We start from the raw sequence: 17,378 nt of genomic DNA, 5'->3' as shown, positions 1-17,378 counted from the left end.
CTTGTGCAGCATGAAAGCTACTTTACACAAGGTCCGTGCGCTACGGTCCCATTCACAGAACGCTCAAGAATGAGCGGAACGGATACAGGAGAAATGGACACCTAGCCTCCAGGGTGACACTGGCGGGGGTGAGGGGCAGGGGGTGCCTGGGCCAAGACTCATCAGAGACAGCTGAATGTGTACTTCACTGTAAATTTCTTCCTGCAACAAAACAAAACAGCCAACAGACAAACTTAACTGAGTTCTGAACCTGAGTTTTACGGCTGGACAGACAGCTCTTGGGGTCTGCAACTCGGGTTGACATGCACAGAAGGTTACAGCGTGGGACAGGTTGACGTTTGCAGAGCGGATGCCCAGTGTGGCCCAGGTGGTGGGTTTACGGGTCTCACCGCACCCCCTCTTTGAAACTCTGCAGTTTGACACTTTTCATAACAAAGTGGGGGACCCGCTTACTCTCATGTCTTCGGGAATTTCTGAAGTCCCAGTTCCAAACCCGCTCCTCTGTAGGAGAGGACGGTTTGCTGTGAGGCAGTGCCTGGTACCTGTGCTGGGGACTCTGGGGCTGCCAGCATGCACCCTGCACCCATCCAGAGGGGCTTCCAGAAGCAGGCAGAAGCCTGGGCAGTGCGGGGGAGGGGGCGCCTTCAGGAGCTGGGACGTGAGGTGGGGGCTGTGTCCAGGAAGGGGCACTCATGCCCCGTTCTGTGGAGACCCAGTGAGTGGCGTCCACCAGCCGTGACTAAGTGCTGGGAGACCTGACTCCTGTCCGAACTCCAAGAGGAAAAAGGCAGGAAGCCTCAGCACTTAGTCTGTTTTGGGGATTCCGGACACAGAGCACCCAGGGTCAAGGTTCCCTTCTCGTTCACGTCGCTGGAAGAGTTTGCTTTACAACTTGCTTCAAACTCCCTTTCTTGTCTCAAGCAGAAGAAATAGACTTTGTTCCTTGTGACAGTTTCTCCAGTCTTGTGTTGAGAGAGGGCTGTCGTCAACCTCGGGCTCGCTTCACGTGGACTGTTTCCCAAGCCATGTCCCTACTGCCCCGGGGATGCCACAGAAGGCGGAAGTGACCGGGCGCTGCGGCTGCTTCCCAGGGGGCGCTTCTGCTCGTGGAGAGACCTCTGAGGCCTGCCGCCCGCTCCGGGCCCTCCGCCCACGCGCCGAGAGTGCGAGGGAGCCGGGAGGCCCCGCGGCACGGAGCAGCAGTTTGGGGCAGTGGCCCAGCGAGCAGGCAGGTGCGGGGCCTTCTGGGCAGAACCTGGCAAGCCACAGAGACGGACGGGCAGGTGGGGCGCCCGCCCAGAACCCCATGGTCATGGGCACGTTTGCTCGGCCCCCAGTACAAGGCTGGTGCTGCCCACACTCACAGGAAAGCCCTGGCAGACTCGGAGCCGCTGGCGCGGGTGCAGAGCGTTCCCCAGAGCACAGGCCCGCCTTCTCTAATTGCCGCCGCACTTCACACAGATGTGCCGAGCGGAATTTTAACACGTTGTTTGAATGACACCAGTCAAAGTGATGTGCAAATGGCGGAGCCCAGAGACCCACTCAAGTGCCGGCAAGCGGGTGATGGGGCGGGCGAGGGATACACAGCCACCTCGGGGACTCACGTGGACTGGCAGGGGTCAGCCGCCCTCCTGCTTCCTGTGAACCTGCTGGAACCTTCCTTACCCTGCTGGCGAGTTCGGGGACAGTGGAGACACCTAAGGCCCTCGCCAACCCCTCCCAGCCGGCTGGAGCCACCAGGTCACTGGCTGCTGGCTCCTGGGCCATGAGCACTCGCCAACACCGCTGGGATGGAAAATGTCGCTGGCAGAGCCCCCTGCTCCTGCAGATCCTGTCAAGGCCAAGCAGACTGGGTTGCGGCACAAGGAGCAGCACTGTTCTCACCCAGTGTGGTGGGCAGGCGTCCCCAGAACCAGATGCCTGGACGGCTGGCTTCCCACAGCCCCGTGGCCAGGTGCAGAGGACGGCCAGCCCACGCTTGCCGGGGCCCCACAACACACGGCTCCCCGCCGCAAGCGCTGAACGCCACCCGCGGACTCCACGGCGGCCTCACCGCAGCTTCAAGTCCCTCGGGGAGGGCGCCTGCGCCTCCTCCACCTGTACTCAGACCCTTTTCCGGACGGGAGACTGCAGACTGGCTCCTGCACTGCTATGCCAATGCCCGCTTATGGGGCTCAGTCGGCTGGGCGGCGTCTGACTCAACTTGGGCTCACGTTACCAGCTCAGGTCGTGGGGTGGAGCCGGCACAGAGTCCGTTTGGGATTCTGTTTCTTCTGCTGCACCCCCCACAACTCTCTCTTTCTCTCTCTCACAAATAAATAAAATCTTTAAGAAAAACATTTCGCTTCCATGGTGACCCTAGAAGGCTCCGACCCCTCGGGTGTCTCTCAGGGGTGCTGCCGATGTGTGGTCCCACACGGCTCTGGGGGGATGGCTAGTTGACGTCCTCTAGGAAGCCACAAAGCCTGAGGTCCAGGGAGCTGCCTGTTTCTGGAATGGCCACTTCCAGAAACCTACTGGCTTATTTGCAATAGTGTAGACAAGCGGTGAATAGGCCACATTTGGGAAGCTTCCACGTGAACTGGGGGGGGAAGTCCTGAAGCTCAGAGAAATGGGGTCAGCACTCTTGACCCTGACACTTGGACAGTGACTACCGGAGCATCTGTCAGCCGGCAGGCAGCTCCCAAGCTATGTTAGCTCTTTGGCCATGTCACCAGATAGGCAGTGGGACCAGGGCTGGACCACACTCAAGAGAGGCTGCAGGGTCAACCCCCCGGTGCTGCTGCTGGGACCAGGAACCCCGATGTAGCTCTGCCCAGAGCTTGGGGCCAACCACCACTGTTCACATCCTTCAGGTCAGAGGGCAGCCACAGCCCTGAGCCCTGCAGTCAGTGGGCGGCTTGTGGGGCCGGGGCCGGTGGGCACTGCTCTCTTGGCTGGTGCCACCGAGCTAGCATTTCACACTGGTGGGGCACACGCCCTTGTCTGCCAGGCCACTGCGGGGAGCCTGAGGAAAGACCCCAGGGCACGTGCTGAACGCGGACCCTCAGCACATGCAGAAGCACAGGGGTTCAGTCTGTGGCCCCGCGTCCCGCGCCTCTGGCTCACCTCAGGGACCTGCTCTCGAAATAAAACCAGCATACCAGTGGCACCGAGCTTTCTGCCCTACTTGGGGACATGTGGAGAGTGAAGGTGCTCTTCTGTTAAACACCCAGAGAACCCAGCGCCCACAGGCCCAACCTGTGCCTGCAGACCCGGGAGCAGCCAAAGGCATGGCGCCTTGAGGCCAACGGCACGGGGGTGGGGGACCCTGGCTGCCTCTCCGGGTCTTGCCTGCTCGTGGTGGGAAGCAGACGTGCTCTGGCTGGTGAGGGGCTTGTGGGGCCAGGGCAGTTCAGAGGCCTGCACCAGGCCTCTGAGGAGGTCATCCGGAGTTGAGGTCCCATGAGGCACAAGCGCAGCTGCTTCTGAGCCTGGAGAAAGACCTGGTCGAGGTGCAAACTGCAGACGGCCGCTGGCAGAGACGGTACCAAGCGAGGGCTCGTCACCTTCCTGAAATTTATTACAGCTACTTAGAATACTGAAGCGTGGCACCTACAGATCCTTCAAGAGTGACAGCCGCCATCCACAGGAGGGGCAGGAAACCCATTAGCCTCGGGTTAGAAACTGGGAAGAGGCAGAGAGACGCCTCCCCTCTGACGGGCTGTCACTCCTGCACGGCGCCCTCCCCCCCCACGGCGCCGCCCGGGGCTCCCAGCGGCACCCAGAGAGCACGCACAGCTCTTCCACGCCGCGTTCTCCACCTTCGAGGTCCTCCGCCAGGGTGGGGAGTGATGAACCAGCCCACCAGTCCGCTGTGCACAGTCCGGCTGTGGCACCAGAGGGCTGTGGGCCACGGCGACGCAAGGGACCCTTTCCATGGTGTGGGGGTGACAGAGTGCCCCACACGGTTCTGGGGTTACCATGTCTTTCACGGGTACCAACGCCTTCACCCCTGCTAATATCCCCCTGCCGTGGCAACCAGCCACAGCCAGCATGTGTCACGTGTCTGCAGGAAAGGACACCGTTTGAGGGGCCTGGCCTTGATGACCCCTTTAGGCCATCGGAATGGCTTGTAGAGCTGACCGACCTTGCCCTAAGGGGACAGACTGGGGACAGTCCTTTGTCCTCGGGCTGGCGGTACTGATGCCAGCCTCACCCCAGAGATAGGCCCACACTCTTGCCTCCCCCAGCCCTGGCCTGGTTGGAGGTGGGTCTCCCCCAAGAATCCCCTAGAACCAGCATGAACCGAGTAGGGGAATGCGGCCCGAGAGGCTCTGCTCTGGCTGTTAGTCCAGGAGACAAAGCCTGGTTTCTGAAAGGAGAGGCAAGCCGGGGACTCCACATTTCGGAGGCAGGATTTAAGTCCAGTAGTGAACAAATCGTGAACAGGAGTGAATTTTCTAGCAAGTGGATACTTTTGGAAGAGTCGGTTAAAGGCTTCATGCTTCAAATAAAATCATTTTAAACTGCATGCTCCCAATTATGAATCATTTAGAAAATTGTTAATCTATGTTGTGAGGATGTCCTTGGGCGTTGCAGGGAATAGGAAGTGACCTCTGTAACCTGCACACCCACACAGCGACCCTCCGTCCACTGCACTTTGTCACGGTGCTGGTTAATACTCAGTTACCATGGCAACCAGACTTCCTAGCCCCAGGTGTCCCCTGCTGCTCAGATCTGTGCAGGTGTCACCAGCTAGCCCGAAAACAAAACTCAGTAATGACCTTAGCTAGCTTTACTGGTTTTGGATAAATATGAAAATGCTTCCTGTCCACGGAAATTAGATCTAGCAACAGAGATTTCTTAGGATTAATATATTCCAAATAGCTAACATACATCCGGCTGAAGGGCACGATGCACTACCATTCCTTTGTCTTTTGTTTCCTTCCTGCGCTTGGAAACTAGCCGGAGCCTGTCTCAAAGCAGCCTGTCAGGATGCTGAAGACGTGCAGGTCATGCCATCTGGGGCTGCCGCGGCAAGGGATGCTCCAGGTCTACTGTGCCCCAGGAGGTGTGTCCGCTGAGGCACACCCTGTATCTGTGGGCCCCGCACGGCATTGCCTCATGCAGCAGAGGGAGTGCCCGCCTGCGTGCACAACGGGCCCCGTGCCCGCGGAGGCGGGCCACTCATCCCACATGCTCTGCGGCGTGACCCACTTTCACCCTCCACTGTTCCCGATCTTCCACATACTCCGTGCGTACGGTTTCTGGGCATCCCCGAAGCTGCTGAGGGGTGCGCCCTTGTCACCGAAGGAGGGCAGGCCTGGTGGGTGCACAAGGCTGGCACATCCACTTACCGTATGCATAGGCGAACGCGTCGGGAACCACGCGAGGGTCAGCTCTTCTGAACAGCAGGAAGGGGTCACGCACGACTCTAGCCGCTGTGTGCCCAGGACCGAGGTCGGGTGGCACTGCAGCCTTAGCCCCCCAGACACGGTCTCCCCTGGAGTCACTGCACTGGGCACAGCGGCGCTCCCCCTTCCCACACGCAATAGGATTGGCCTCACTCCCCTTTGAGAGGGAGAGATTTCTGGCCCTCTCATGAGGTGACCGGCAGCTCCAGGTCTGGAAGCAGGACGGCCACTAAGGCGCAGCTCACCCCACAGACCCTGCTCTGGGCAGCGTGTACGTTCCACGGTGCCATGGAAAGGAGAGGCAGGCGTCAGGCACAGAACGAGGACCCCGCGGGCACTGCCGGCGGCCAGTGTTGATCCCAGGTTGTGCGCAGAGAAGCCTGGGGGCGGTCTGGTGAGGGGAAGGGCCAGTGATGTCCACGGGCACCACATCCCTGAGGCCGTCAGGGCAGGTTTCCAGAAATGCTTTTTGTTTTTCGAAGGGTCAGGTACGACGGAGGAAGGGCTTCAGCTAAGTCAGCTGATGTGAATCACCAGAGGAAAACAGCACACGAGCGATGCACAGGCCCTGGCAGGGAGAGGGCAAAGCTCGCCGGCGCCCCACTGACAGCCCCCCCCACCCCTCCGCTCCAGCCCGGCTCTCCTCCCTCACTGGAGACCAGGCCCACCTTAGGTCTCTGCCCCCAGTGCCCGTTCCTGGCCCCTTTGGTCAAGTCTCTGCTGAGATGCCGCCTTCTCAGGACGTAAAATTTACAACTGGGCCACAGCGCGTCCCAGCACAGCCTCCCGATCGATGCGCTAGCCCCGACTGCACGTCGCGCACCTCCCGCCTCCACTCACGTGAGGCATGGACAGACAGGGAAACTGCACAGAGAAACAGAACTACAAGAAAACAACCCGACAAATTCTAGAACTGGAAAAGAAAATATCTGAAATTAAAATTTTACTAGATGAATGCAGTAACAGCTGGGAGGACACAGAACAAAAAGGTAGTGACCGTGAAAATAGCTCAACTGAAGTTATTCAACTTGAAAAACAGATCTTTTTTTTTTTTTTCCTAAGATTTATTTTAGCACACGAGCAGGGGAGGGGCAGAGGGACAGAGGGTAGCAGGCTCCCCACTGAGCAGGGAGCCCGACATGGGGCTCGATCCCGGGACCCTGAGATCACGACCTGAGCTGAAACCAAGAGTAGGATGCTGACTGACTACCCAGGTGCCCCTAGATTTTTTTTTCAAAGATTGAGTAACAAAAGAACACACCCCTAGGAAGTGGGGGACACCATCAGATGTTCCTACATACACATCATTGGAACCTTGGAGAGAAAAGGGCAGAAAAAACCCTGAAAATATACTGGCAGAAGTTACTCAAATTTGGTAAAAGACATAAAGGTACAGATTCAGGAGCCTCAGAGAATCACAAGACAGCGTCCAAAAAATGCCACACAGAGTCAGACTGCCGACAACCGGAGACAAACCCTCCCCCACAGTCGGAGAAAAACACGGCGCTAGGTCTGGAGGAGTGACTGGGTGAGGGACAGCTGCCTTCTTGCCAGACAGTGGAGGCGAGCAGACCGCAGACTGAATGCAGACCCTTCCACCTCCCGCAACTGTGTTCCGAGACCAGAACCAAGAACCCCACGCTTTCACATGGCAAGGACCCAAACCGTCCGCAGAGACAGAATGCGGAGACAGTCAAGGATCTTTGGAGGACAGGAAGCACTCAAGCAGCCCAGCACAAGTGAGAGAAGGCACTCGCGTCCCTCGGGGGACAGATCAGCTGCCTGGGAGCACAGGACACAGTCTTAGAAAACGTCACTATGAAGAATACTGCAGCCTAGAGAAAGCGGGAGATGGTTCCCCACTGTCAGCTACTGAAGATCCGCTTTCATTTGGGTCATTTTGATTTCATTTCTCAGACATACCCTGTTAACGATGGCCCTTCCCCACAGGCCACCAAGATCAAGGATCCCCAGTGGGGGACGGACAGGCACACTGTCTGCAGAGAGGTATCGGCTGAGGAGGAGCTCTGGAAAGTGGCCGAGAAGCCAGGCACAAAGCAGACCTTCCCTCCCTGTGGAAAGCATGGGTGCGGACAGACACACCTCACAATAGACAGGGTCCTCCCTTTGCATACACGGGAGTGACGGGAATTTTCTACATCCTGACAGCAAGTTACACAGGTGTACGCATTTGCCAAACACTAAAACTGTGTACTTAGGATCTGCGCGTCTCATGGCACGTGAACTCTGTCGGGGACAGCGCTCCAGTCTAGCGAACGACCAGCGGTGCTGAAGTTAATGATCAGGGCAAGTACGTGGGTCACAGGACACAGACTCTGAAACGCATCAAAACAGATTGTGGATTGACAGATGGACAGAGATATGAAGAGATCAGCCAAATAAAGCAAAAAAGCTAGTAAAATGTAAACTGTAGAAGCTAGATGGTCCATATATGGGTTTTTACCACACAATCCTTTAAGCTCTTTTGGCATGTTTAAAATTTTTCATGACATGATTTAAAAAGTCCTATGTAACACTTATTCTTAGCCACTGTAAAAATAAGAAAAAAGTTCTAAGACTTGACATAGAAAAAAAACACGTTTGCCTACACAGAAAGTTTAAAAAAATCTACAGAAAATGAGCTTAACTATCAAGAGGCACTGGCAGCAATCGCAAATGACATTAAAAGGAACCCTATAGGGCACTTAGGGACCAGTGATTCTCCTGGAAGTTGACAAGGGAAAGATTAAGTGTTCTATCTTGAGTTTTCCGGAGAAGCTGGGTTTCAAGCGACCAAGGAGTTGAAGAAGGAAAGTTGATTCAATTAAAAAAAAAAAATCGCAAAAAAAAAAGAATTGCAGAGAAATGCAAGCAGAATGACAGAATGAGAGCATGTGCCCTGGGCGGGCACCGGGTACCGAGGAGCTGAGTCCAGACACTTGGTACAACCTTGGCCAGACCTTCCGGTGCTGCTGACGGAGAACTTTCTGGGAACAGATCGGGTTGGTAACACTTGGCCTGTTGCTGATCTCACCATCACAGAGCGAGGGAAGGTAGCCTGTGCTTTCTGACCGACAGCGAGAGAAGTCCCCGCACCCGTGAGGCACCCCGCTCTGATGCCGCCTGGAGCCAATGGCTAGCCCACCAGCGACCGGCAGGGGATGGCAGGGCTGGAGGCAGTCAGCTGCTCACAGAATCCTGTCTGGATGCCCGGGGGCCGCAGGAGAGGCCTCCACAGCTATGGAACACACCGCGGTCTCCTCCAGACACAGCAACCCCACACAAGGTATTTATTCACGAGGCGGCCAGCAACGCTGGAACCTGTTGGAACCTGCTGGAACCCCCGCGACATTTCCAAGGTACGGCTGTAGGGGGCTGCGCCGGGGGGCGTGTTCCTAAGCAGCGTGGCCTGCAGTCCGCTCCAGCCGGCACAGCAGACCCTCGTTGCACACTCCCAGAGTCACGTAACCCTAAGTTCAGTGAGCAGGGCCTTCTCCCATCTGCTGGGACATCTAGACTGACTGCCAGCATGTCCACAAATCCTACCAGCCTGTGAAATGCAGGGTTTTAAACCACCATTTGTTCTAGAAGCCAAGCTTACAGTGAGTATGGGAATACGTCTTTTAAGAAAATATTCAGAAGGAAAGCCATTACACTTTATAGAGAGACACACAAGGTTTTTAAAAACACCAGCACAGCGTGCGTGTGTTTTCCAAAAGAGGACAGCAGCAGAGCAGCTGAAATCCAGGGCTCCGGGAGCGTGGCGAGGCTAGCCAAACTCTTCAGGCGAAGCTCTAACAGCGGTTTCGTCGCCCCATCCTCTGTCCGGTGGCCAGCTGCCCAAAGGAGGTGAGGAGCTGGAGGCGGATGAGGGCCGGAGGGCTGGCGGCCACGGTGTGCTGATGGGGAGAGTGCCGCCCCCAGAAGCAAGCAGACTGCGGCCACATGGCCCGCACATGCCAGCCTGCTGGGCCCAAGGAAAGGGGAGGGAGGATCCAGGGTCCTGGGGTCCGGCAGCCACATTCACGAAGACTGAGGGTTCTGTTCCCGTTTGGTGACCGTGTAAGAGGGGGTGTCCTGCTCCCAAACCATGGAGCTCATGTTGACATAGAAGCCAACCGCTGCTCATACCCACACCAGGTGTGCCCCCGTCAGTATATTCCTTGGGATTAGGACTATACTTGCTGATTTTGGCACCATCAAAAGGGAAGAGAACTGTCCGTTTATGGATACTCAATCTGGGTCTTAAAGCCAAGTGACCGAATGGCGGGTGCGAGAGCTGCATGAGGGCGTCTGTTCTAAGTGGCGGGCGCTGACCTTGCCACACTGTGGGAACGGGTACTGTGCCCAGGCAGGCTGGGCCCAGACACCAAGTGACAGCCTGAGTCAACACAACCACATACGTGCTTAGAATTTAGGAAGGGGCCGAGCTGTGGGGAGTCCAGAAGCTTCTGAGGCGCGGAGAGCCACTTGGCGTGGTGAGAATCACAGCTTCCTGTCTCCTGAGTCACAGCTTTCATCCCCAAGCCCCGGGCCTTTCTTGAGGCAGATCACACAGCTCTTACTCAGATGGAAGGGGGTTTCTTGCCATCAAAAACCACAAAATCAGAAACACAGCACAGACAGAGTGGACAGGAAAGCAGTAAAGTCACCAGTCCCGACGAAGCACCAAGGGCCACACTGAGCACCGCCCCTGTTCTGTGGACTGCCCTTGCAGATCCCAGGCACCAAATCCTTTCCTCAGGCTCACTCACACCCACTGCTGGGTTCCCTCAGTGGCTCCAGCAGACCATCTCCCTGCCTTACTAGCCCCTCCCACGATAACCTAGATGTCGCTTCCTAGACGACCACTCTTTGGACCCTCAGCTCTCTCCATGCACAACCTGGAGAGGGAGCTTTCCCACACACCACCTGCAGGGCATCTGGGGGGTTCTCTCCATGCACCACCTGCGGGGCACCTCTGGGCTCTCTCCATGTACGGGGGGTGGGGTGGGCGTCTCTCCACACACCACCTGGGGCGTTCTCTCCATGAACCACCTGTGGGGCACCTGCGGGCTCTCTCCACGTACCACCTGGAGGGGCTCTCTCCACGTACCCTCTGGGGGGACCCTCTCCACATACCACCTGTGGGCTCTCTCCATGTACCACCGGGGTGGGGTGTCTATCTACGCACCACCTGGGGGGGGGTCTCTCCATCCACCACCTGGGGGAGCTCCCTCCATGCACCACCTGGGGGGATGTCTCCACGCACCATCTGCAAGATATCTGGGGGCCTCTTCTCACCTACCACGGGGGGCCTCTCTCCACACACCCCCTGGGGGACCATCTCCACATACCATCTGCAGGGCACCTGGGGGGCTCTCTTCACACACCACCTCACGGAGGGACTCTCTCCACATACCACCTGAGGGGCACCTGGGGGCTCTCTCCACACACCTGGGGGGGCTCTCTCCATGCACCTCCTGGGGGAACCCTCTCTATACACCACCAGAGGGGATTTCTCCACACACTACCTACGGGACACCTGGGGTGGTCTCCTCATGTACCAGCTGGGGGGGTTCTCTCCACATACCATCTGCAGGGGTACCTGGGAGGCTCTCTCCATGCACCACCGGGAGGCGGGGGTGGGTATGTCACCATGCACCACCTGAAGGCATCTGTGGGGCTCTGTCCACACACTGTCTGTGGGGCACCTGGGGGGAATCCCTCCATGTACCACCTGGAGGAAGCTCCCTCCACACACCACCTGGGGGTGGCTCCCTCAATGCATCATCTTGGGGGGGCCCCTCTCTACACACCACCTGGGGGGCGCTCTCTATGCACCACCTATAGGACACCTGCAAGGCTCTCTCCACGCGCCTGGGTGGCTCTCTCCATGCACCACCTGGGGGGGTCCCTCTCTACACACCACCTGGGGGGCACCTGGGTGGTTCTCTTCATGTACCCCTTCTGCGGGGGAAGCTCCTGTCCACGCACCACGTGGGTGGGGGGGGCTTTCTCCATGTACCACCGGGGCAGGGGATGTCTTCATGCACCACCGGCGGGACATCTGGGGGCCTCTCCCCACATACCACCTACGGGGCACCTGAGGGCTGTCTCCACGCACCACGTGGGGGACCCTCTCCACGTACCACCTAGGGGCCTCTTTCCACACACCACCTGTGGGGCACCTGGGGGGCTCTCTTTATGCACCACCTGGGGAGGCCGTCTCCACATACCACCTGGGAGAGTTCTCTCTATGCAACACCTGGGGGGGGGGGCTCTGTCCATGCACCACTGGGGTGGGGGGGATGTCTCCTCACACCACCTGCGGGGCACCTAGAGGAGCTCTGTCCATGCAACACCTGCGAGGGCTCTCTCCACGCACCACCAAGAGAACCTAGATAGACTGTGTCCAATCCTGCCGGGAGTTACACAGAGCACAGGTCAACCTCGGACTGGCCAACAGGAGAGACAAATCCGAGTCTGCTCCTAGTGTGAACACCCTGCCATCCTCTGAAGACCTCCACTCCTCCCAAACCCCCAGCAGGGGCAGGCCCCCATCGCCCCCACACTTAGAACAGGCTCCTGAACCCGTCCATATCCCACCTCTAACCATAAACACCATGAAGCCCCCAGTCCCAGAAAAGGAAGGGACTTTCCACCAAGCCAAAGGCCCCTAGCTGGGAGTAGGCCTCACTACAGCCCCCAGCCAAAGTGTCAGTGGCTCCCCTCTCCAGCCCTCCCTGTCCCAAGCCGGACTTCTCACGGCCTTCTGGGAGCGTGGTCCCTCTGCTGTTCACCTTCCATCTAACGCTGATCGTGTTTTACTAAAACCAACTTATTAAAACGAATGCTATCAACTTTACTAATTCTTAATGGAAAGCAAACATGCTCAGTTAAAGTGGAGCTAAGAAGAAAAGTGACCTGATCACCTAGAGATAAGTCTAATTCCCTGATCAGGTACCTCAAAATCATTTCAAAGGATTTCTCAGAAGTAGCAATGGAATAGAGTACACGTAGTTTAAAACCCACTTTAATATATTTTAAGTATATTTTTGCATCATTAAATATTACGTTTAGTAATCCACAGAAATGTCATTTTAACTCATTCTCTGTGGCTGAACCTTTCGGGCTGTTTCCATTTTCTCCTGCCGCAAACACAGTGGCAAAGACCTCACAGTCTTTCTGCACACCCCCAGCCTTGCCGGAGAAAACTGTCAAGTGGGCCGGCGACCCAGAGGCTCATGCACTTGGAAGAGGCCAAGCCATACCCGTGTGGCCATGCTGTCCTCGAGAGGTGGCGCTGAGTTGTGGGCTCGCGCTGGGACCCGGCTGCCCAGCCACCCCAGGGCTGCTGCAGACAGTCCTCCCCGGCACCCGGCACCCCCGCTTGTTGCTGGTTTAAGGACTGCCTCCCGCAATTCCTGGCCAAATCATGTCACAGGCTCTCAGTCCCGAAAACCGCTCAGCGAATGGCTTGCTGTTCCGGCGCGTTGGCACTTTCTCTCATAAATGCCTCCGTGGAGGACAGCGCCCTGCGACACTGAGGTCCTCTCGCGCAGGTGCACAGTGGAAATGCCTTCCGCAAGCCCTTGGCGCACCGCGAGCAGACACATGGGCGGGCCGGACACAAGCACAACACGTCACAGATAGCACATCCGTGTACCAGACCACATGGCCATGAGTGTGCAGATGCTGCACCGTGATAAGCACGCTCCATGCTTACGGTTTCTGTTTGCCTTGCCCACACATCCCTGCCTGCTTTTTCTAAGATTTACAGATGGTGCGATGGCCTCTTTGGGCCGTACTGCTCCGTGTTTACCGTTTGGAGCTGTCGCCGGCTCACAGCACGCCGAGGAGCAGTGCAGAGCCCCCAGGAACCCCTGCCGCAGGTTCCACGACGCGGGCACAGGTGTGGACTTGAGAAGCCCCGTCAGTGCCCACGCAGCTGGCTCCCCAGCATCACGGCGCAGGCGCCAGCAGAGCGGGCAGCTCTCCAGCAGCCCGGGGCCTCGGAGGGGCATCCGGGTCTGAGGGGCGCTCCCAGCCTGTCGGTGCTGGGCTCTAAGTGCTCACATACTTCCTGGCTCCGTCCACTGTGAGCGACGAGCGTATATACCCAGCACCTGGGCTGTGGCGCCTGACGCTGTTCTCTGTCACAGGGAACCAGGGCCTAGGGAGAAAGAGCTGAAGTGACGGCTGCAGAAGGGACGTCTCTGGATGGGCCCCCATCTCCCGTAGGGCTGGGAAGTCAGGCAGGGGAGGAGGGGGGACTCCAAAAGGCCGCAGCAGCCAGCCCTGGGGTTCCCACAGCCACGGCTGGGCGACGAGCAGCGAAGCAGGTCCTCCTCATGCAGGATCCTACTCTGTGAAATCTTGCAAGTGGCCACGGCAACAAAAACGAGAATTTGATAAATAAATGGGTGGGGAAAGGACGGCCCTTCCATGCAGGGGAATTCCAAAGAAGGAATGAGGGAAAGAAAAATCACTTCCAGAACATCGCAGTAATCATGGCTGCAGGGAAGCCTAAATCAGCAGGCAAATCTTGAAGGAAAAAAATAGGACAATTGCATAATCTCAAAAAGAAAACCTTCCCCAGGGGCGCCTGGGTGGCTCATTGAGTTAAGCCTCTGCCTTCAGCTCAGGACATGATTGCAGGGTCCTGGGATTGAGCCCCACATCAGGCTCTCTGCTCAGCGGGGAGCCTGCTTCCTCCTCTCTGCCTGCGTCTCTGCCTACTTGTGATCTCTGTCAAATAAATAAACAAAATCTTAAAAAAATAAATAAATAAAAACCAAAAACTTCCCCAATTTCTAATGACTACATGACTGTAATGTGTAGCCACATATTGTTTGACACCCATCTTCTGGAACAGTGTGGGACATAACCCAGAGCCCCACTCGACGTGAGCCCTGGTGAAGATGTGGGGAGCCGACATGAACCTTCCTCACTGAGGGATTCCCAGTGATGCGGGGAGATGCCCTCCGGGGCTGGAGCGGAGTCCTCCCTCCCCTGGGGCATGGGCCGGGCCCAGTGACCGGCTTCCAGGGGACAGGGAACGGGCGGGAGGAGACACCTGGAAACACACCTTCACCAGGTGATCTAGGCCCGAGGCAAGTCGCGCAAGTCAGCACCCAATCGGTGACAAGGGCACCTCGCCTCTGTGACCTGTCTCGTGCCAGAAACACCAGACAAACCCAGTGTGGGGGCATCGGAGCAAACATGGGACGAGAGCTGCCCAGAATGATCAAGCTCACGAAGAGCCAAGGAGGTCCTACAGACTGCTGCAGACCAGAGGGGCCCAAGGAGAGACGGCGACAGAGTGCAGTGTGGCCCCGGGGTGGGAAGGGGCACCGGTGGGGAAGCTGGAGAAGCCCAACCATGGTCTGGTTCAGTCGACAGCCCTGCCAGTGCCAATGTCTGTCTGACCCCAGTTACGTGCCACCTGCAGGGACGCAAGATTAAGGCTGATGCGGCCTCTGCACGTCTCTCTGCAACATTTCGGTGAGTCAGAAACTAGGTCCAGATCATCGTTTACAAGAGCTGCTGACACGGTTCTACCAGGTACAAGTTACAGCCTCAGGTCAGCAGCGGGCTCGCAAGGCCTTGCCCCTGGACAGGATACCGGGGGCTTTGCCCCGGACAAGAGCCACCTCTCGCCTTGCAACCTGGGAACAAAGCACGGCCGTGCCACTGTTAACCCTGAGTTCACCCCGGCTGGTGCCGAGGAGCACAGACCTCACACGGGACCTCGCATGGTACCTCCTGCTCTGTGGTTGGTTTTCCATTTTGCGCTTTGTGTCTGGTCGGGTCTAATTGGTGCACCATGGACATCTTGCTCAGTGCATCTTTTATGTGCAGCTCACAGCATGGAGGAGGAAGAGGTGCCACATTCCCACCTCTGAGGCTCTCATGCCACAGAGGCCCATGGAGTCCCCAGGAACGGCTGTGTGTGCGTCAACGCAGCCATGTCCCACACACCAGAACGCATGGTGCAACTGTGCCCGTGGTCTGAGTTCAAGAGCCACAGCACTGGGAACATTGAACGCCCTGATCGGTTTTCTCCGTGAACACGTCAGGCACCACACCAAGCTCGGCTCCTGAGCTGCCAGTGGTCTAGAGAAGAATGACAACGTAAGGATGCGTAGCCACTTCTACAAACCCAGACCACTGCCTCCTCGTGGCATGTGAGCGCGGACCCACGTGCAGGCTCACCGTGACCAGCCACGCTGTGATCGAGCTCCCCCATCCTGTGTGTCACAGTGATGCTGGGGGACCCACGAAGCCCTGGCCCTCATGGGCTGACTCTCTCAGGGAGGAGGACAGGCAGATCAATGATAAACCGACATACACATATGAACCCACGTCGGGGCAGGGGGAGGTGGAGACAAACAGGTGGGCTGGGGCCGTGTCCCACAGTGGGAGCAGCCAGTCTGGAGGCCAAGTCAGTGTGAATGGATGTGGCACAAAAGTGTATCACACTCCTGTCTGCAGGTAAGTCTTCTGAATGCTCAAAAGCCGCTCGCTAAAGCCGAGGCTAAAGCCAAATGGAAAACCAGCGGTGTTCCGCCTTGTCCCAGAGATGTAGATCTGCGACCTGCCAGCACGTCCACAGTAAGCACAGGGACCTCCTCCGGAAGAGCTGTGAAGTTCCCCGCAGGAAAAGGACACCAGCCGCTGAGAAGAGATGTGTTCTGTGCACTTAGGAACTATTAAGGGCACTGAAACAGCCCCGGTATCAGGACCTCCATTCAACGAGTCCACACACACAAGGGCTGCTATTGTAACAGCAACAAAGTACGGCCTCCTTGCTTAAAATTTCTGTTTTAAAATATCAAAGCATTTACAAAAGAAACGGGCACACAGCTGCTACTCCGGGCTAACTTAACAATGCCTCTCCCTGTTACTGGCGCTGGCAAAGGTCAGGCTCGCCGACGCTGGGTTCCTCTTGCATCCAACAATGGGGCATTGGAGCCAGGAAGCTCCAGGGACACACACCAGATTCTGGAGGTTCCAGGCCAGCCAGTGGCTGCAGTGGTGTCTGAAGACCAAAGCCCTTCTCTGGCCTCTCAGCCGCTCAGGGTGATTCAGGACGCGTTAATGTTTACCTGGCAGGGAAAGAGCATGGGGGTGATGGTTGGGGGCGATGGTTCTTCTTGCCTCAGAAAGGCAACTGCTAGTGCTAGGGAAGGAGAGGGAAGGACTCGTCTCCCCCGCTGCTTGTAGTGGTCTTTCTACAATGTGATCAATATAAGCACTTAAAAAAGACCCTTCCTAAGAATGTTGCTCTAGAAGATACATGGGGAAGAAGGCAGTGGAGTGGCTGTGTCTCTAAGCCTTTCCCCTAGCACCACTGGGACCACTCTCTGTGAACTATAACTCCAAATCCGGGGGCCTGTAAAGCATCCACTCCAGGGGGCTACGGTTCCCAAGCAGAAATCTCTGTGAAGGGGGAAAGGAAGTGATAGATTATTCAACATGTGTGGGTCAGTAAAAATAGTACTGGGAGAGGTCAAGCAGTTGTGTTGGTGAATGTGGAATGGAATGGTGAAGCATGATCAGAGATGGAAAAGCAAACCAAAAAAGAGGAGGCAACTATTAACTTCAGGAGAAACCAAGAGTTATTAGAGACAATTGAGCTCAATCCACTGCTGGCTCAGCAGCTGACGTTTACACAATATAAAGAGTGAACATGAGTTTCATAAATTATATTTGTGACATAACTCTACTGAGGTGGTAAGGGAAAGAGAATTAGAGATAGGAGAATGTAATCCTTATCATTCATAATAAGAAGGATATCGAGTCTAGAAGCAGACACCAAGAATAATCTACAAACCGTATTATTCAGAAATAAGGAAGCAAATACCAGCAGTAGTAGAAGGAGTAAAGGAGTTGCTCTGGGAAACAGAAGGGGGTGAGCAGAGGTCAAAGAAGATACTTTTTGATGTTGTTGTTAGAAGCTGTGTGATAACAATTTCTTTCTAATCCATACACATCTTT

General features: G+C 56.5%; 1 protein-coding gene across 2 annotated transcripts in view; it reads right to left on the bottom strand.

Moving 5' to 3' along the window:
* LMF1 (lipase maturation factor 1) overlaps positions 1 to 17,378 on the bottom strand; it is an 81,933-nt gene that overhangs the window by 34,488 nt on the left and 30,067 nt on the right. The gene's annotated exons all lie outside the window — the stretch shown is intronic.

This window comes from Mustela nigripes, chromosome 11 (assembly GCF_022355385.1).
Source record: "Mustela nigripes isolate SB6536 chromosome 11, MUSNIG.SB6536, whole genome shotgun sequence".
Taxonomy (NCBI): domain Eukaryota; kingdom Metazoa; phylum Chordata; class Mammalia; order Carnivora; family Mustelidae; genus Mustela; species Mustela nigripes.
This window is presented reverse-complemented; position numbering and strand designations above follow the sequence as displayed.